The sequence below is a fragment of the Miscanthus floridulus genome, chromosome 4 (assembly GCF_019320115.1).
Source record: "Miscanthus floridulus cultivar M001 chromosome 4, ASM1932011v1, whole genome shotgun sequence".
In the NCBI taxonomy this organism is placed as follows: domain Eukaryota; kingdom Viridiplantae; phylum Streptophyta; class Magnoliopsida; order Poales; family Poaceae; genus Miscanthus; species Miscanthus floridulus.
In genome coordinates this window covers 49,253,088-49,274,355 of record NC_089583.1, presented here as the reverse complement: position 1 = coordinate 49,274,355, position 21,268 = coordinate 49,253,088, and the positions used below count along the sequence as shown (strand labels likewise).

The 21,268-nt window shown below is 48.5% G+C and overlaps 1 pseudogene; it reads right to left on the bottom strand.

Annotated features, from left to right (window-relative positions):
* Positions 1 to 7,917: 7,917 nt before the first annotated feature.
* LOC136549690 (uncharacterized) overlaps positions 7,918 to 21,268 on the bottom strand; it is a 31,426-nt pseudogene continuing 18,075 nt past the window's right edge.

Here is a 21,268-nt window from a genome sequence, read left to right as displayed (position 1 = left end):
TGACCTCATCGCCCTACGTAGTGAGAGGCCAATGATTCACCCAAAGCTTGCCATCCCTCAAGCTCGCAGACATTTGGGAGGAGAGGTCCAAGGTCGCTCAACGACCTCATTGCCCTGCATGGTGAGAGGCCAATGACTCACCTAAGTCCTACCACCCTAGAGCTCACAAACACTAAGGAGGAAAGGTCTGTGGTCGCTTGACAACCTCACCGCCCCATGTGGCAAAAGGACAGTGACTCACCTAAAGATCGTGTCCCTAGACACATGAATCTAATCCCGGCCAAGTGGATCAAAAGGTCAATGAGGTCTCACCTGGATAACACGACCACAACGCACGTGCAGCCAACCCACATATAACGAACATGTATGAGCTTCGCAAGTCGCGACTAAGGTGCTCCGTGGCAGGCCCAAAATTGCCTCATTGCTACCCAGCATAGTGAGAGGCCAATAACCCACTCAAAGAACGTTGGATAGGCACCTACAAGCCTAAATCTAGCCAAATGGCTTGGGGACTCACTACAGCCTCACAAGAGGGCTGTAGCAACTCCAGAAGAGGGAATCCTTGAGCTTTTATTCATATCTTATATGATTACAAAGCAATGTGAGGACGATCCACACACAAGGAATGCAAAAACTTGATTCCACCACAACCTAGTGGTGGTATCACTGAATAGCCCTCGGGGAACGACACCATAGGGGAGGTGGAGACGAAGCAAAAAATGAACTTGCAAGCCCTCTTGTAATGTCATAGTCCTAGGGATCAGAAACACGGGGAGGAAGAGCGGCATGACTGCCTAGCTCTAGCAAACACCTTAGCAACCACTTCGGTGCCAAGATGGAGCAAAAGTGTGGTCAAAGTGTAGCCATGTCACAAAGGCTACACAACCCCCTACATGGTAGTAGCGCCATCCTCTCCTTCTCTGCTCATAAGACCCCTTCTAGCACCAGTTGTTGAAATGGTGACACTGGCTTTAGCCACCATGGACTATCCCTAAAGGAGCACATGATGGGAACCATGGGTTCTCCCCAAGCTTTTTCTCTCATTTCCTCTCTCTCTTGGTAGGAAGGTAGGAAGCAATTTGTTAGCTACCACCATAATGGCTCAACAGAAGGAAAACCTCTGTTTATAAGCCCAAGGGTGGACTGAGTGGCCTGAAAAACTCTCGGGCCACGTGACGAATCATGGGAGGCCATAGCCATGTCAATGGCCCACATGAGGTCGATTAAATCGAGACTCTCATAAAGACAGGACCCGGTATGACGTCGATGAGACTACTCGATCCCGCCTAGGTCATGAAACCCCGAGACGCAGCACACTGACATGGCAAGGCTCGACAGTTACATACCGCATCACTAGGGTGTCCTAACAGGGTGGAACACAGCAGCCACCTACTGCATTGAACACACCAACCTATGAGGGGTCAAGCAATGAAGCTCGAACAAGACACAACTACGAGCCCGCGCCTCAACGCACACGCATCTCAATGCTTTCACAATCACTTCGTGATCATAAAAATGCTTGGGGTGCTACTATCGGGGTTATAACCCTAGGGTATCTCGTGGCACCGATTAATCAAAAGGCCACACAGCCCACAACATATCAGCTAGTGAAATCCTGAACCAATGAGGCCTAGCTAAGCCAAGCAAACTAGGACAGACGATAAGGCCACGGTCAGCCATATCCCTTCCTCTTGGCTTAACCACAAGGCATTCAAAAGATGCACGACCCCCTCCCCCATCATGACCCCTAGAAGGAATAAAGAGAGGTCAAGTGCGGCCAAGCATGCCTCCTCTAACAAAAGCAAGCACGCTGCACTAATCTCATAGAGACTGAGGGGACAGCAGTCACCTCGATCCGGTCAGACACCATTCCCTGCGCCATGCCGTACAGATAAGATAATTACCACCCAAGGCGATGACGATAGGTACGATGACCACCAGCTAGATATGGCCCAACAAGATGCATGTACAACCCCACCCACTACGGGATGGGATCCACATTGAAGGCATTGACTTGAAGGCCATCTAGACTAGCGGGAACCACTACCCCAGCGATCAGGATCATGGCGCTCAGCTCCTCAAGACAACCAGGTGATCGATGACCTAGGGTGGCTAGCAACTCCTATACGATGCCCTAGGAACTAGAAGATGATGACAAAGACCCATGGTAGAGGCCACGTCACACAGGACGGCTGCTGAACCACCATTGTGCTTACAGTGCTACCATGGCTGACACAGTAGCACCATGCCACATCAATTGCCACTACATGGCCACAAGACCATGATGACAACCTTGCCTAGACGTGCTCCACAAGACGACGTAGCTTGCAAGACAAGTTAGCTAGGCCCTCCCTTAGGCTCACGACCCTTTGGTCGAGAGAACCTCCTCCTTTGTATGTGCCCTAGCCCCAAACTCTATATAAGGGCAACTAGGGCACCCATTCTAGGGATTCGGAGTCCCCTATTCATTTACTCACTCTCCATCATAGCAGGGCTCCTAAGCTTCCCTTTGGGCTTGCCCGTCTCCTAGCTCTAGCTCTTTTTCCTCTTCCACCATTCTTGCACCCCCATTGTAAGAACTTCAGAGCATTCAAGCAAGGAACATGAACTCGATCATCTCTGAGACTAGATGTAGGGCTCTAGCCTAAACCACTATAAATCCTCGTATCTTTTGGATGCTACCATCGTCTTCCTAGAGTAGCATGGCAATCATATAAGTTTACTAGTATGGTTTATGAAACACCAACATATCCCTAAGATGGGTGCCCTGGCTACCCTTATATAGAGTTTGGAGCTAGGGCATGTACAAAGTAGAACATTCTCCTGATCGAAGGGTCGTGAGCCTAAGGGAGGACATAGCTAACTTGGCTTGCAAGCTACGCTGTCTTGTGATGCATGTCCAGGTGTGGTTGTCGTCACTATCATGTCGCCATGTCACGGCATGGTGTGGGTGTGGTGCTACTGTGCCGGTCATGGCGGCACTGTGTAGGCACGGTGATGGTTCACCAGCCGTCCTGTGCGACGTGGTCTCTGTCATGGTCTTCGTCATCACCTCCTGGTTTCCTGGGGTGTCATACAGGAGTTGGTAGTCGTCCCTAGGTCATCAATCGCCTGGTTGGCTTGTTGAGTTTGTGGCCACGATACCGATCATTGGGGTCATGGCTCCATCGGTCTAGATGGCCTCTAAGTCAAGGCCTTCACCGTGGAATCCCATCCCATAGTGGGTAGAATCGTACATGCGTCTTATCAGACCATATCTGCCCGATGGGCACTGTACCGGCTATCACTACCTTGGGCGGTGTTTGTCTTGTCTAAGTTGCAGTGGTGCAGGGGTGGCGTCTGACCGGACCGAGGTGACCATTGTCCCCTCCGATCCTTGCGGGGTCAGTGCGGCCTGTCTACTCTTATCAGAGCGGGCACGCTTGGTCAGGCTCGACCTCTCTATGTTCCTCCTATGGGTCAGAGCAGTGGGGGAGGTCATGAGTCTCTTGTGTGTCATGTAGCTAAGTCTGATGAAGGGGTCATGGTCGACCCCCTCCTTAGTGCTTGGCCTAGTTTTTCTGGATCAGCCGAGCCTCAGTCGTTCGGGCTCTTGTTGGCTGATGTATCATGGGCCGCTCGGCCTGCTATCTAATCGGTGCCCTGAGACAACCCTAGGGTTATAACCCCGACAATTTGTTTTTACAAACTGACAGTAAAAACTATCATGAATGTCTTTCATAAATCCAGTAGTGAAAAATAGTATTGGCAAAAACATTTCTATAGTAGTGGTCTGACAATGGAATTGATGTTTCTTCGTGCGAACATATGGTGGATATGTTCCCATGTGCATGTTTGATGAGTGATTGTCAAGAGGTGATCGAAGCTTCGATTTAGTGTGTTGAGACTAACCATGGCGTGAGTGAGTAGTGTGCGCAACATGTCTCTTAGCTTTGTGATGTGTAGGTGTTGAGCGCAAGACAGTCGATGGCAATGGAGAAGGTCAAGCGAGGAGTCCATGCATGATGGACCACGAGCAGTGAAGGACGTAAGTGGAGGCTTGGACGAAGTCGGAGGATGGTCCATGGATGGCAAGCACTTGGACATGTCAACAAGCAAGTGTACATGCGAGGTTGGAGGTGAAGATGGTTTTAACTGAAGTCAAGATGGTGATTGGACCAAGCCAAGGTGAGTGTGTGAGCACTTAGTGATTAAGCAGTCGAGGACAAGTGGGACATGCGTCAACATCATGGAGGAGGCGTAGTGGCTACATGACTCCAAGTGGGTTTGGAGGTTTGGGACAAAAAACCACAGGCGGTAAGTTTGGGCCTCAAAACCCAAAGGAAGATCTCAGGGGCGGCATGTGGCGTCATTAGAGAGCTTGCGTTGAGGCGAAGCGTCTTCATGAAGGGCTTGTGGTTGTCCGGTGCTCGTAATCTAATTTGGACCATTTTGCCCCGTGGCTAAGTGGTTCAAGGAAATACTTAGGTGTAATCTTGGAATGTGTAATAGCTCCATAAATAGGGATAGTGGCTGCCCATGACAGCCATCTCTCCCCTAAGTTTATTTCCTTAGGCTAGCCAAGTTGTCATCGCTGAGTGAAGATTAGTAGTAGAGAGGAGGAGCACCTCTTTCTCTGGTTTTCCAATTTCTGAAGGGGGGATGAAGGGTGGAGGCTAGACTGACCTTGTAAAGATGTTATCATGATCAATCAATCAATCAATCAAATTTGTTCTCTAAAATATCATCTCTGGTGTGGTTTTTGGAATTTCCTTTGGATTACTTTGATTTGTGTTTTTGGGGATATGTCGTGCTGATCTTCTAATGCCATGACCCTCTAGGGACGTACTCACCAACTAGTTTGAACAGATTCCCCACAAGCATCCAGAAACCAACTTTGGAGGAAAATAAAGAAAACCCTATTTTTGAGAGCCACTTCTTAGATCTGCTTTGTTTCTTTGATCCTCAGGAGTTGAAACTTTGCAGATATTTATTTTCATCAGGGAGAAGGTCTGGGTAAAATTCGGTTTCATTTGAACTTGATTTGATCAAGATTTGGATTTTTCCCTCTTGGCTCAAGGTGTAGTTAAGGAAAACTGGCCAAGCCAGTTTACTACTGAAACCAACCAAGCTGGTTCTCCAAACCGGCCAAGCTAATTTTATTGCTGAAACCTGCTAGGCTGGTTTTTATGCTGCAGGTTGTGACCCTCGCTGCGATTTCTGCGTTTCAGTTGCGTTTTTGCTTCCATACAGTGTCTACATTGTCTCTAATCTTTTATAGGTCATATGGTCACTATTGGACCTATGTGATCTCCATTTGGGTTTTGAGAGCGCCTGGGGTTATTGAGACATAGGCCAAATTCTCGGAGCAGAATTTTGAATTGGCTCCCATTCACACCCCCTCCCCCTCTAGTCGCCTACTCGATCCTTCACTCCGTTCCATTCACGCTAGGAGATAGCGAGGGCATGTGCATGGTTGTGGCAGACCTTAAGGAGTCTAGCGCAAGGGGAAGACGACTGTAAGGAAAATGGACCTTGGCCCAATTAAGTTTGGATTTTGGTGTTTGATCAACACAACCATTTTGGACTAATGTATTTGCAAGTGTTTATTTTATAGTCCAATATGGTGCAAACGTGACTTGGACGAAGGCGACGAGGTGATCCGATGATCAACACCTCAAGCAAGACCTTAGAAGAACAATAGAAGACTTAAAAGACCAAGCAAAGTCCAAGCATGGAGAATGGAACCAAGCTGGACGCAAAGGTCATGAAGAAAACGAAGTAAAAGGAGCATTTTTAGGAGCTCCGGACCCTGATGATCAAGGGTCCGGATCATGGATCCACGTACCGTTGCAAACCCTAGCTACAAGGTGATCCGGACCCTATAAATAGTGATCATTCAGACCATTGGCGAGCTCAGTCTGGAGGTGTCCAGAGAGGTTCCAGAGAGCGCCAAAGGCTCCGAATTTAGTCTGGTTGAGGGATCTGGACCAATCAACAGTCTGGTCCGGAGGGTCCGGAGGCTAACCCCACATGTCAGCCTCAGCGGTACGCGTAACGGTAAGTTCAACGGTCGCGTTGTCAGTAACCGTTGGAGGGAACCAGACTGAGGAAGAATGGTCTAGACCCCTCCCCCCAAAGTCTGGTCTAGAAGTGCGCATAAATGCCCTCCAAGGGACCAACAACTCTATTTGGTTGGGGGCTTATAAATACCCCCATGGCCGACCAAATTGGTACGGTGAGAGCCCAATGAATTGCTATATGAGTTTAGACTCAATTTTAGTTGTTCTAGGCACCAAAAGTGCTTAGTGAAATATTATGTGATTAGCGTAAGTGTTTTTTTACGAAGTGCTTAGGTTGATTAGACCTCCGCTTATGCGTTTGCCCTAGGTTTAGGCCTAGTGTTTAGTGAGGTTTGCACACCTCTTACCACTTGGTGCTTGCGCGCACCATTGTTGTACTCAGCGGGGCTTGTAAGTCTTGCGAGACCACACCAACCGCGATTGTGGTATGACCGCCACCATGTACGAAGGGAACAAGGTCCGCGGCGTTTCGACTGGAAGCTTGATAGTGAAGACGGCGGGGAGCGGTCTGGGAGAAAACTTGCCGGAAGGCACACCGAAGACCCACTTGCATGTGGGGAAAGCCTAGGGCAATCCACGGAGTTACCCGACTGGGAGCTTAGCCCTTACGAGGGATTCCTTGCGATAGGCTCCAACGAGAACTTGGGGAAAGCTTGAGCGCTTCTCGATACCATCGGTAAAAATACCGAGGTCATCGACGGGAGTTTTGCATCTCTACCTCATCTTTAGTTTCCACATTTATATTGGCAATCTTGGTTGTGTGCTTTACCTTCCTGATAGGCTAGTTGATAGGATTGGAACCTAGGTTGCATAACTCTTTTGCGGTAGGGATAGCAACACACTAGCAAAACTGTACTTACACAATTAGATAACAACACACTAGCTAAGGTGAAATTAGAGGTCGTAGTTAGAAGTAGAATTTTAAGTTGCCTAATTCAAACTTCTCTTAGGCGTCACGGTCCTTACAACGACGAAGGGACTGGTTGCCAAAGGTCAGCAACGTTGAGCTCTAGGTGATGCCAATGGCGACCACCGCTTGGAAACTCAGATGGGGAGGGGTGAGGGGCATTACTGATGCTGAGCTATGTCGAGGATGGGTCAAAGTCTTGCTGGGAAGGTCGGAAATTGGGTGATTTAGTCAATGATTTCGAGATCGAGAGGCCTAAAGTTCAGAAGAGACCATGGTTTCACTCTGGACTAAAAACCCCAAACTTTTATGTTGAGTTGCCAGCTTGGGTTATGAATTTCTATGCATACAATTGCTTAAACCTCAACAAGATTTTCTTGCATTTCAACTAGCTAGTATAGGTTTTCAACTTCCTATTTAGACACTTGGTTAAGTTATATACAAGAATTTGGAGAAAATAGGTTAGCCATTTGACAGTTTCTGCTATGTTTCAAGGACTCAAGAATCTTTGAGCGTTGATTATTTCTCTCTGCGTTAGTTTAACACCCTTCCAATCAAAATTTTCACCTTGGCATTGTTTCTAGGTCCAAATATAGGTCTTATACTGCAACTTTCATGTTGTCACATTTTAAGTGTATACAAATAAAGGTTAAGCAGCCCGTAATCATTGCCAGAAATTAACATTTCATGTATATGGAACTTTTGGCACATCTACACCTCCGACTTAAACAATTTGCATATATTCTTTTTCTAAAAAAATAATTAAACACATTTTAATTTGAGGGTTATGGGGTAGTTTGGCTAGGGTCTCATATTTTATAAGTGAGGACATTTCTAAAATGTTTTAAATCACCTAGGGCATCATTCTCTTATGAACAAAAACGTCTCCAAAATGTCATAAAAGGGCACATCTGCACATGTATGCATGAATAGTGCTATGCACATGAAATGCATATGCTTAGCCTTAACACCTACACATCAAGTCTGGCGAGTTTTTAGTCATGCTTCCTGGTCCTTGAGTCTAGTGTTTCCAGCATCTATCGTCTATCCAGAGGATACATACTTGCTGACATAGACATCTACAGTATCTTACTAAACAGGTCAAGCAGATGGAGCAACATAGAGCAAATTATCCTTGCTGTGTTGCATAGTGCCAGGAAAATAAGTACAGAACAGACCAAAACCTTATACACACAGCAAAATGTAAGCTATATATACACAATTGCAAAACTTCTATTAGCTTGCCGCAATGGTTACTTTATTCATCCTAAACAGGTATGTGCCCATCTGCTCCTGCATCAGTTTGTACCCTTGTCCTGTGTGTAAAGTAATACATGGCATCCACCATCAGTCACTGCCACTGCACCTGATTTGGAATCAACAGCAACACAGGAGACTCGTCCACCTGGTTGAACGACTTTGATTAGAACGAACTGACTCATACCACAAACACATAATTCACTCTAAAACAGATCATAATAGGAAGAAATTATGGTTAACATTGTCAGGCACACTGAATTAATGCCCACAGGTGGAAAAGAGCTCGGAGTAGCTTAGCCATGGTATCCATACCTAATTCCTACTAAATCTACTATTTAGCAACCATGTTTCATTATAAATGTGGAACTATATGCGTTAAGTGAATATATATAATAATGATGTTGATATGATTAATTTGTTCACTCAAGATGAGAATGAAGATGGCCCTCAGTGAATAGAGCATGTTTCGACATTACAACATGACATCAAACATCAAGACATGGTAATCTATCACTTACGGTTGAAACACTGTGTACCAGTCACTTTTCTCCCAGAAGACAATTCCCACAAATACAGCAGACCAGCATGTGTCCCAGCATATCCATAGTTACCGCAAGCATCTAAAGTAGTAACTCTGAAAAACAAAAACAAAAAATACATCTGACAAACTGCCAAAAATTCAACTGAGAACCTGAGTATTTCAAGCATATCTTTAACGATGAGGAGCGTTAAGGTAGCAAACTAATCAAACTTCATACATTACTTTCCTCATATAAAAATCTAAATGTAACTCTCTTTAGAATTGCATCCTATATTACAATGTTAACGAAAGCCCCAGCATGGCAGTTTCCACTTCCAGTCTCTATATATGAAGATGAAATAATCCGAGGGATAGCCAGCATGGACAGTGAGATGACAGTCAAGGTGATATGGATTGGTTTCTTGATTGTAATAAACATCTGTCGGGGTGGTCAGATGGTGAGGTCTTGGAGTGGAATAGCCCTATTGAAATAGGGCACTGGATTTTAGAGAGGACATACATGATGTAGATGGGATACTCTAGGGGCTCATTGGAAACCTCAACCCCAGTGGGGATCCCAGACTACTCCCTAGATGGGAGACCCACAAAGCCAGCTCCCTTGGCCAGATGACCACTCGGAACCCATGCAAGAAGGATTTAGTGCCCCAATTCCCTTGAGGCTGTATTAGGCTGATGAATGTTGAGTAGTCTTTGAGGCTGTATCCTCGTGCAATTACTTTTGATTTTTGAGTTTCATAACTCTCTTGAGCTCACTGCTCCAGGGTGTTTAGGCTCCAGGGATCCTTGGTCATGTTCTGATCGTGTCCTTTTTGCTCCAGCCCATGGAGCATTTGCGGTTTTGTGTTTGGGGGGTGTGTGGGAGGTGGCCCCTATTGAGTTGGGTTATGTTACTCGACTCTTTGTACTCTTTCTCTCTGAATGAAATGACACGTAGCTCTCCTAAGTCGTTCGAGAAAAAAAGTTTCATAACTCTCTTCATTGTTATGATTGATTTTGACTAATAAGTTTTAGTAGCAGGGACTCCTATCCATTTCGTTTCTAAATGGTCCCAGGAAAATATTCCCTACAGGGATTGCCTTCCCTGGGTTCTGAGGGGTCACTGTCTCACTGAAAAGCCAAAAACCCCTTCAGGGATCCTCTGCCCACGGTCCCTTTCCCTATGATTCCAAGCAATTCCCTGTTGCTCCTCCCAGACGCGCTAGGTCCCCACATAAACCGTGTGGTAGAGCTTCTCGTCGCTCCATCTCCAGGGGCGGCACAGAACAAGAACGTGGCCAGGGTCAAGGTCGACGGCGGCGAATCGAGCTCCTCACATAGATCAGGGTCGGCCAGCAGTGAATCATGCTCCTCCATGAATCTAGTCGTCTGGCTATGAATCAGTAGAGAAGGGCAGCAAGGGAGGGAGAAGGGCCACAGGTAGCAGAGCAGAGCAGAGTATGGGGAGCATGGGGGACAGGCTTTTTCCACTCCCCACCTGCAGTGCAAAACCGGAGTGCTTCACGCGCGGAGCAGGCGGGTGCAGCGGCGTTTTGCTGCGTTGTACCGAATCTCGCAGAGTGGAGCGGAGCAGAGCACTGCCAAAACTGGCCCTTAACAAACATGAAGCTAACATAATATCTGAGCAATTAAGAAAAGGAAAAGGGGTGGTTTCAGTGGGTGGTTTTGCCTTGCTGGGTCCACATGTCAGGTGGTCCCTTATATCTCAAAATAACTAATAGCTTTTTTCATATGAAATCAAATGAAGACAGACATTATATCAAAATTATAGGGCTCGACACGATCTACAAGTTCGTAATGGACAACTATTTTATTTGAGATCATTAGAAGACCAAATATTTGTTTTAATTTATCAGATTTTGAGTTCAAATTTTTGAATTTTTCGAATGACTTCAGATATTAACATTGTCTATACCAAAGCTGTAGCTCATAATGTGATCCATAAATTTTTAGTTGACAACATTTTTATTTGAGATAGTTTAGAGGCTCAAATATCGTTTCAAGTTACTGAATTTGAAATTCAAAATTTTAATTTTAATTTTTCAAATGACTTCAAATGTTGACATTCTCTATACCAAATTTGCAGCACTTAATGTGATCTATAAAATTGTAGTTGACAAGTTGTTTATCTTGAGATAGTTTAGAGGATCAAATATTCGTTTAAGTTATCAGATTTTGAAATTCATTTTTTTGTTTTGCAAATGATTTCAGATGTTGACATTGTCTATATCAAACTTGTAGCCCTTAATGAGATCTATAAATTTGTAGTTGACAACTTTTTTTACTTGAGATAGTTTGGAGGCTCAAATATTTGTTTTAAATTGTCATATTTTGCAATTCAATTTTTGGAATTTTTTAATGGCCTCAGATGGAGAAACATTCTGCACCAAAGCGGCTTAGCGAGATCTAAAACTTTCCCATTGAATTTTTTTCATTTAAGATCATGTGATTTATTGAGTTGCATGCACCAACCAGATCAACCCAAAAGCTTAAGCTTACGAGGAAGATGGGCAATTCACTTTATATTCCAACACTCCTCCACATGACTCAAAAGCTTAAGATTATGGGAAGATGGGCAATTCACTTTATACTCGAACACTCCCCCTCACGTGGAGGCTCCCTCAGGCCCAGACAAGGAATAGGAGCGGACAACAATTATTTTATTTCATTGTGCCTACCAAGATTCGAACTAGAGACCTCTGGCTTTGATATCATATTGAGTTGCATGCACCGACCAATTCAACCCAAAAACTTAAACTAATGGGGAGAGGTGAGCAACTCACTTATATACTCTAACACTCCCCCTCATGTGAAGGCTCCCTCGGGCCTTAGACATGGAATAGGAGCGGATAACAATTATTTATTTAATTGTCCCTACCAAGGATTCAAACTCAAGGCCTCTGGCTTTGATACCATATTGAGTTACGTGCACTAACCTATTCAACCCAAAAGCTTAAGCAAACGAGGAAGATGGTGTTATAGACTCTTTCATTAGAAATCAGTACACTAAAAGAAGAAAGCGACGCCAGCAACCATCGGTGGCTAACTCTGGGCTGCTGCTGCTGCAAGTTAGGAGCAAGAGACTAGGAATAGGAGATTTGGTCAGCAGGTTGTTAGTGCATGTTAGTGCAAAGCCGACCAAGTTAGGATCTCGAGAGTAGGAATAGGAGATTTGGTCAACAGGCCAGCCATTAGGGGGATATAACCAAGGGCCAGCTGATTGAGAGGGATAAGCAGAAGCAGAGTATTGTCATTCAGAGCCTCCCAGGGAGGGCGAACTGGCTGCCATTGTTTAGGTTTAGCCATTGTTGAATAATCCTCAGATCCTCAATAAACCATTCAGTTCCCTAGCCATATCATCCTAGTATTAGACAGCTGATCCTCTGCAATGGGTGACTCCTCGCCGGCCGATCTCATGGCCGCCATGAACGCCATCGGTCCGATCTCTCTTCCATGAAGAACGAGGTCACGACGGTCAGGGGGATCAGAGCCGCCTCTCGGTGGCCGTCAACCACCTGCGGTCCGAGAAGATGACCTCCGGCACCTCCGACCACAACAAGGCGCCTAAAAAGCTAGAGACCCCTAACCCGCCACCCCGCGCAAGCCACCGACGCACAAACTCCGCTTCTCACGCTACGGCGGCGGAGCAGTTCTTCCGCGCCCACCGTACACCGGACGAGGAACGTGTCTGGTACGCGTCCTTCTACATGGAGGGCACTGCCCAAGATTGGTATACCGCCTGGGGTAAAACGCGGTGCGCCCACCTGGCTGGACTTCGTCGACAAGTTATAGCGTGCGTTCGCCACCCCCCCCCCCCCCCCCGCCCCGATGCGCAGCAATCCCCTCAGCACCCACATGAAGCTGCGCCGCACAGGCACAAATCCTTCCCCTGCTCACCCACTGTCGCAATCTCAACGAACAGGACCAGATCGACACCTTCACGGGCAGCCTGCGCATCCCTCTGCAGACGGACGTCGAACTGCAATGCCCGCGGTCCCTCGACAACGCCTTGGGGCTCGCCAGGGCTTTCGAGCACCACCTGGAACTGGACGATGACGACGACGACCCTGTTGCCTCCTTTGTGCCGCGTGTCCTGCCTCACGCCAACCCGGCGGCCCAACCATGCCCCCTTGCGGCCATTTCTGAGCCGCACACACCGCCTCTGGCGCCATCCAGACGCCGCCAACACCCACCAAAGCGTGCCACCGCCTCCCGGTGCTCGGTACAAGCGCCTGACACCTCAGGAGATGGCACAACGTCGCGCCGACGTCCTCTGCTTCCGCCGGCACCCACCAAAGGCGCGCCACTACCCTCCCGGTGCCCGGTACAAGCGCCTGACACCTCAGGAGATGGCACAACGTCGCGCCGACAGCCTCTGCTTCAACTGCCCGAAGAAGTTCACCAAGGATCACCACAAATCCTACACGATGAAGGGCGTCTACCTCATGGAGTTAGCGGAAGACGCTCCAATGGACGACACTCTGGCGATACTCTAGCGACCGATGACACCTCCGGCAACGAGGACATGGAAATATCCCTCCACGCCCTTAGTGGTGTCACCACGGCGGACACGATGCTCCTGGACACCACCATCAAGGGTGCCTCGTTGCGCGCCTTGGTGGATTGCGGCTCCACGTACTCCTTCATCGCCTGCGACACCGCTCGTTGTCTTGGCCTCACGCCTGCGTTACGGCGGAGACTCACTGTGGGTGTCGCCAATGAGGACCATGTTCCCTTCGATGGGGTCTGCAGCAGCGTGGAGGTCACCGCCGGTGGTGAGGGTTTCTCCATGGACCTCTTCGACCTGCCCCTCGCCGATTACGAGCTAGTGTTGGGCAAGGCTGTCACAGGCTCAAGTCTTTGGGCCCCATCCTGTTGGATTACGATGACTAGACTATGGCCTTCTAGCACCAGAACCACCGCGCTCAGTGGACTGGCATTGGCGTGACGCGTGGTCCCATCCTCCATGCCATGGACGCCTGGACCTACTGCAACCGCTCCTCGCCAAGCTCAGAGACTTCTTCAACACCTCGTCGTCCCCGCCACCATCCCGACCTATCTCGGCGGAGGGCGTGGCCATGGACCCGGTCAAAGTCGACATGGTGCAATCATGGCCAACACCACAAACCCTCCATGCTCTGCGTGGCTTCTTCGGCCTCACAGACTACTACCGACGCTTCATCAACAACTACGACGTCATTGTCGCGCCGTTGACTGCCCTCCTCAAGTGCGACGCGTTCCGATGGACAGACGCGGCGACAGTTGCATTCGAGGCCCTCAAGGCTGTCTTCCACGTGGTATTCCTAAAGAAGTTCCATGGTGGGCCCCGGCTGACATCATTCCACTGCCAACGGTGGTCCATGGCCATGCTGTTCCATAACCAAGTCACATTGCTTGGGCTCGTCTCAACCATGGTGTGTGGGAAATCCTGGTGCAGTGCCTTGGCCAGAGCCCTGCTAATTCCACCTAGGAGCTGCTGGAAGAATTCACGACCACTTATCCCAAATTCCAGCTCGAGGACAAGCTGTTTCGAAAGGAGGGTGGAAGTGTTGTGGACTCTTTCATTGGAAAGAGGTACACTAAAAGAAGAAGGCGCCAACAACCACCGGTGGCTAATTCTGGGCTGCTGCTAAGTTAGGAGCTGGAGACTAGGAATAGGAGATTTGGTCAGCAGGTTGTTAGTGCATGTTAGTGCACAGCCGGCCAAGTTAGGATCTGGAGAGTAGGAATAGGAGATTTGGTCATTGTGAGTGCATGTTAGTGCACAGCCGGCCATTAGGGGGATATAACTAAGGGCCAGCTGATTGAGAGGGATAAGCAGAAGCAGAGTATTGTCGTTCAGAGCCTCCCAGGGAGGGCGAACTAGCTCTGCTGCTGCCATTGTTGAATAATCCTCAGATCCTGAATAAACCATCCAGTTCCCTAGCCATATCAGATGGGCAATTCACTTTATATTCTAACATAATTGTCTTCATTTATTTTTTTTTAATGGGCTTCTAGATGATCTCTAATAAAATAATGAGTAAAATACACCGGAGGTCCATTAACTTTTGGTGAAGTGTCATCTAGGTCCATCAACTTTGAAACTGTATTTTTTGGTCCATTAACTTTCGTTTTGTGTCATCTAGGTCCATCAACTTTGACTCTTGCATTTTTGGTCCATGAACTTTTAAAATTGTTCACTGCAGGTCCACGCATGCATGCACGCACGTTGACTTTTTGCGTCGGTGGAGACATGCCTGCACTCGCTGCCATCGCTCGTCTGCCGGGCATGCATGTGTGTTTTTCCACGCATGCATGACAGGGTTAGTGCATTTCGGCCCGGCCATTTTCAAGAGGATTAGGTTACATATACAAGTGTCAACAATCCATGATTTGGACCTGGGTCCCGTGAAATGTTTGCTCAGATCTCACCGCGTCGGAACAACCCAAAGCCCAGCCCAACCAAAAACACGCACACAGTACTAGTATAAAAGCAGGCAATCAGCTGCAGGCAAGATGCCAGATGCGGTAGTGGCCGAAGATTCGAACAAGCTGGGCCAGCCACCCGTTCGCGCGCTATCGCCCGTCCCAGGCCCTCCCTTCCCAGTTTTCCCACCATGCCGCACCACCAAGGCAGAGGCAGCCACCGCCCGAGCGCGCCGGTGCAGGACAGGCCCCGTTTCCCGCGCGCCACGTCCACGGTGGTGCCGGACCCGTCCCGCTTCTTCGCGCCGGCGCTCCTGGCCGCGCCGCTGCCCACCAACTCCTTCTTCCAGAACTTCGTGCTCAAGGACGGGGACATGCCGGAGTACATCCACCCGTACGCCGTCCGATCCCCCGGCGGCGGCGCGCTCAACGTCTGCTACCCGTCGCGGACCCACTCGACGTCGTCCGTCACCCAGACGTTCGTCGCCGACCTCACCCAGCGCCACGTCGTGTCGGCCTTCGACGACCTCTCCGTCACGCTCGACGTGTCCCCATCCCTCCGCGCGCACCTCGTCCGCGGCTGCCCCTACGTCACCCTCACCACCACCGCCACCGGCCCGATCGACATCTCAGTCGCGTCCGTCCAAGCCTTCGTCGACGTCGGCTCAAGCTCCTGCCACTGCCACCACGGCTCGGGTGCGGGAGTTCCTGGCGGCCACCGTCACGCCGTGGCTGGACGGCAGCTTCCAGGGGAACGGCTTCCTGTACGACGCCACGTGGGGCGGGCTGGTGACGCTGCAGGGGCTCACCGACTCCGGCGCCGACTTCGGGTTCGACGTCTACAACGACCACCACTACCACCTGGGCTACTTCCTGTACGCCATCGCGGTGCTGGCGAGGCTGGACCCGACCTGGGGCCACAAGTACGCGCCGCAGGCCTACGCCATGGTGGCCGACTTCATGACGGTGTCGCCGCCGTCGCGCGACAACGGCAGCTTCTTCACGCGGCTGCGGATGTTCGACCTCTGGACGCTGCACTCGTGGGCGGGGGGACTGGTAGCGATCCCCGACGGGCGCAACCAGGAGAGCACCAGCGCTGGAGATGCTGTGGGCGAACAAGCGCGACAAGCGTGCTGTGGTTCGCCCCAGGCGGAGTGGAGGGAGTGCCGGCTCGGGATCCAGCTGCTGCCCATCAGCGAGGCGCTGTTCCCGGACGTGACGTCATCAGGGAACTGCTCGAATCTGCCGGGCATGCATGTATTTTTGGTTTTATTTTCAAGAGGCAGCAATCAGCCGAAATACACTAACCCTGTCATGCATGCGTGGAAAACACACATGCATGCCCGGCAGACGAGCGACGGCGGCGAGTGCAGGCATGTCTCCACCGACGCAAAAAGTCAACGTGCGTGCATGCATGCGTGGACCTGCAGTGAACCATTTTAAAAGTTCATGGACCAAAAATGCAAGAGTCAAAGTTGATGGATCTAGATGACACAAAACGAAAGTTAATGGACCTAAAAAATGCAGTTTCAAAGTTGATGGACTTAGATGACACTTCACCAAAAGTTAATGGACCTCCGGTGTATTTTACTCTAAAATAATTGTCAACTACAAAATAGTAGATCACGTCAAACTCTACTGTTTTGATATAAGCAAAGTTCCGCTAGGCGCTCGCCTAGGCGCGCCTAGGCGCGATTAAGCGCTAATCGACGGCCCTCCGCGTAGACTAGGGTGTAGGCGCAGTCCTAGGCGGGAGCAGCGACTAGGCGGCGCAAATCGGCGCCTCGGCGGCGATTCCGCGGCGCGCAGGCGCGCAAGGCGGCGCGTAGGCGGACGACCCGCTCAACGGCGAAATGTTTGTCCGCCGCGGAAGTGCACGCGCGCTTATGGCGTCTGGCGCGGGAAGGAGAAGAAGGATAAGGTCCGCTCCCGCTCGATTCTTGCCTTCCAGGTCGCCATACACGCCATACGCTCCAGGAAAAGGTCCGCTCCGCTTCCCTCCCGCTCATCCTCTCCTCCTGCGACGGCGCGCCGGTGGGAAGCTCCACCCGCCGGCCCCGCCGGTCGCCCTGCTCCCCGCGACCCCACCTGGAGGCTTGTCTCGGCCGGCCTCCTCTGCCCCGCCTGGAAGCTGCTGCCCCGCCTCCTCTGCCCCGCCTGGAACCAGCAGCACCAAGGTCAGGCCCCTCCCCTGCTCCCCGCGACCCCGCCTGGAGGCTTGTCCCGGACGGCCTCCTCTGCCCCACCTGGAAGCTGCTGCCCCGCCTCCTCTGCCCCGCCTGGAACCTGTAGCACCAAGGTCAGTGATATGAACCCGCTAGGGTTTATGGATGATCTTTCGATGAGGGGCGTGAGATCACTCGATTTGGTGGATGGAGATGACGTTCACGGCCCGACTACAGCCTTCCAAGACCGTGCCTTAGCAACCGATACACCACCTCCAAAGGCCGTCACGATCTTGTGGAGCGCGACAACCAGCCACTAGGGCTCCCGTCCTGCAAGCAATCGAAGAACTAGCAAGAACAAGGAAACAAGCACTGAATTTGCAAGATGAAATTGAAAGCCTCAAACTGAATCTTATTTTGAGTGGGGTTCCGAAGACAAGGAGACGGGCGACTGGATCAGCACGCGCGCCTACAAGCAAGTAGCAAAGGCTAAACTTGATCTAAACAAAACCCAAGTGTTCCTGGTGGCGGCTAAGGGGTATATGACATGTGGAGAACGACCACAAGAGAGTTTGGGTCATGCTCCAACCCTAGGACGCGTCCCTACTGGACTCTAAACGATACAAGCCCATTGGGCTAACTTAAGGTGGCGCAGCACCCTGGACAGAATAGACCTCTCGGTGATTTTTGGGCTGTTGACGCCGTTTATGAGCAGGTATGAGTATGAGGTCAGATCCGTATGAAAGTAGACTTTATTAGCTTTCCAACAAGTCCAGAATCACCCCAATCCGACTCCGTATGTAACCGTGGCGACCGTCGCAAGTTGGAGGTGTGCTGCAGTCCGAATCCAGCCTACGCGAGTCCTTTTCCCTTTCGGTTTTCTCCTTGATTCCTAATCAAAACAAAGTGCACGTGTCTCCAAGATCTAAACAGGATAGACAAGAGCTCAAGAAGGAACTCACTTGATGATTAAGTGTTCGAGCTACGAGCACGGGTAATAGAACCAGCAGGTGTCGGCGTGGACGGCGTGGATGTATGATCGGTGTTGATGTCCTCATCATCCTCCCTTTCTTGAATTTGAGTCGTCCTCGACTCAAGCTCATCTTCCTCACCCAAATAAGGCTTCAAATCTGCAATGTTAAATGTGGGACTAACCCCAAAATCTGCAGGAAGATCAAGCTTATATGCATTCTCATTTATTCGTTGCATCACTTTAAAAGGACCATCCGCTCTAGGCATCAATTTAGATTTTCTTAATTCAGGAAACCTATCCTTTCGCAAATGCAACCAAACCAAATCTCCAGGTTCAAGAATCAATTCCCTTCTACCTTTATCTCCAGCAAATTTGTACTTAGCATTCATGCGCTCTATGTTTTCTTTAGTGGTTTCATGTAGTTTTAGCATCTATTCAGCACGTTACTTAGCATCAAAATTCAACTTTTCAGAACTTAGGCAATGGCATTAAATCAATAGGAGCACGTGGTAACAAGCCATAAACAATCTCAAAGGGACACATCTTCGTAGTAGAATGCAGCGAACGATTATAAGCAAACTCAATATGAGGCAAACAATCTTCCCACATCTTAATATTCTTCTTTAAAACAGTCCTTAACATAGTAGACAAAGTTCTATTCACAACTTCGGTTTGACTATCAGTTTGGGGGTGACAAGTGGTGGAAAATAAAAGCTTAGTCCCCAATTTGGCCCATAAAGTTCTCCAAAAATAGCTAAGAAATTTAGCATCACGATCAGAAACAATTGTATTTGGCACACCATGCAAGCGAACAACTTCTCGAAAGAACAAATCAGCAATATTTGTAGCATCATCAGTTTTATGACATGGTATGAAATGTGCCATTTTAGAGAATCGATCCACAACCACAAAAACACTATCTCGCCCTTTCCTAGTCCGTGGCAATCCCAACACAAAATCCATAGAAATATCCTCCCAAGAAGCACTAGGAACAGGAAGAGGCATATACAAACCGTGTGGATTCAACCGGGACTTAGCCTTTTGACATGTTGTGCAGCGAGCAACAAATCTCTCCACGTCTCGTCGCATCTTTGGCCAAAAGAAATGACCAGCAAGAATGTCCTCCGTCTTCTTCGCTCCAAAATGCCCCATCAAGCCACCTCCATGCGCTTCCTGCAGCAACAACAAGCGAACGGAGCTAGCTGGAATGCATAGCTTGTTAGCTCTAAACACAAACCCATCATTGAGGATGAATTTGTTCCACGTTTTCCCATCTTTACAATGCAGCAAGCACTTCTTTAAAATCAGCATCATGAGCATATCGGTCTTTAATTGTTTCTAACCCAAAGATCTTGTAATCAAGTTGATTCAGCAAAGTATATCCCCTAGACAATACATCTGCAATGATATTATCCTTCCCTTTCTTGTGTTTGATAACATAAGGAAAAGATTCAATAAATTCAACCCATTTTGCATGTCTACGATTCAGTTTTCCTTGACTACGAATATGCTTCAAAGATTCATGATCAGAATGTATAACAAATTCTTTGGGCCACAAATAATGCTGCCATGTTTCTAATGTCCGCACTAGAGCATATAATTCCTTATCATATGTAGAATAATTAAGAATAGACCCGCTCAATTTCTCACTAGAGTATGCAACAGGTTTTCCTTCTTGTAACAAAACACCACCCAATCCAATTCCACTCGCATCACATTCAAGCTTGAAAGTCTTATTAAAATCAGGGAGTTGGAGTAGAGGTGCATGTGTTAACTTATCTTTCAGCACATGGAACGCGTGCTCTTGTGCTTTGCCCCAAGAAAAAGGCACTCCCTTCTTTGTAAGCTCATTCAATGGTGCAGCAATGCTGCTGAAGTCCTTCACAAAACGGCGATAGAAACCAGTAAGTCCTAGGAAACTCCGCACTTGTGTGACCGTCGTGGGTACAGGCCATCCTTGTATAGCTTCCACCTTGGCTTTATCAACCTCAATTCCCTGTGGAGTGACAACATAGCCAAGAAACGATACTCGATCGGTGCAGAAAGTGCACTTCTCAAGGTTATCAAACAAACGTGCATCACGTAGAGCATTGAAAACAGCACGTAAGTGATCAAGGTGTTCATCCATGGATTTGCTATAAATCAGTATATCATCAAAGTAGACGACAACAAATTTCCCAATGAAAGCACGCAAAACCTCGTTCATTAATCTCATGAAAGTACTAGGTGCATTAGTTAACCCAAAAGGCATGACTAACCACTCATATAGACCGAACTTGGTTTTGAAAGCAGTTTTCCATTCATCTCCCAATTTCATACGAATCTGGTAGGTACCCACTACGTAAATCAACCTTTGAAAACACAACAGCACCACTCAATTCATCAAGCATATCATCTAGTCGTGGAATAGGGTGTCGATATCGAATGGTGATATTATTAATAGCCCTACAATCAACACACATGCGCCATGTTCCATCTTTCTTAGGCACTAAAATCACTGGAACAGCACAAGGACTAAGAGACTCACGCACATAACCTTTGTCTAGTAGTTCTTGCACTTGTCGCTGAATTTCCTTCGTTTCCTCCGGATTGGTCCTATATGGCGCACGGTTTGGCAAAGATGCTCCAGAGATAAGATCAATTTGGTGCTCAATCCCTCGTATTGGTGGCAGCCCCGCTGGTATCTCAATGGGGAACACATCAGAATACTCCTGCAAAATGTTAGCAACAGCAGGGGGCAAAGAACGTTGCATATCCTCAAATGAAATCAAAGCATCCTTGCATACCAAAGCATAAGCAACAGAGGTGGATGCATTGAACTCATTAATATCAGATTTTGTAGCAAGCATACAACGTCCTTTCAATTTTATCTCATCTTTGTCATCAACAACAGATTTGTCACTCTCGCTTCTTTGCTTTTGCAGCCTTAGTAACATCAGATTGCATAATAGCTTC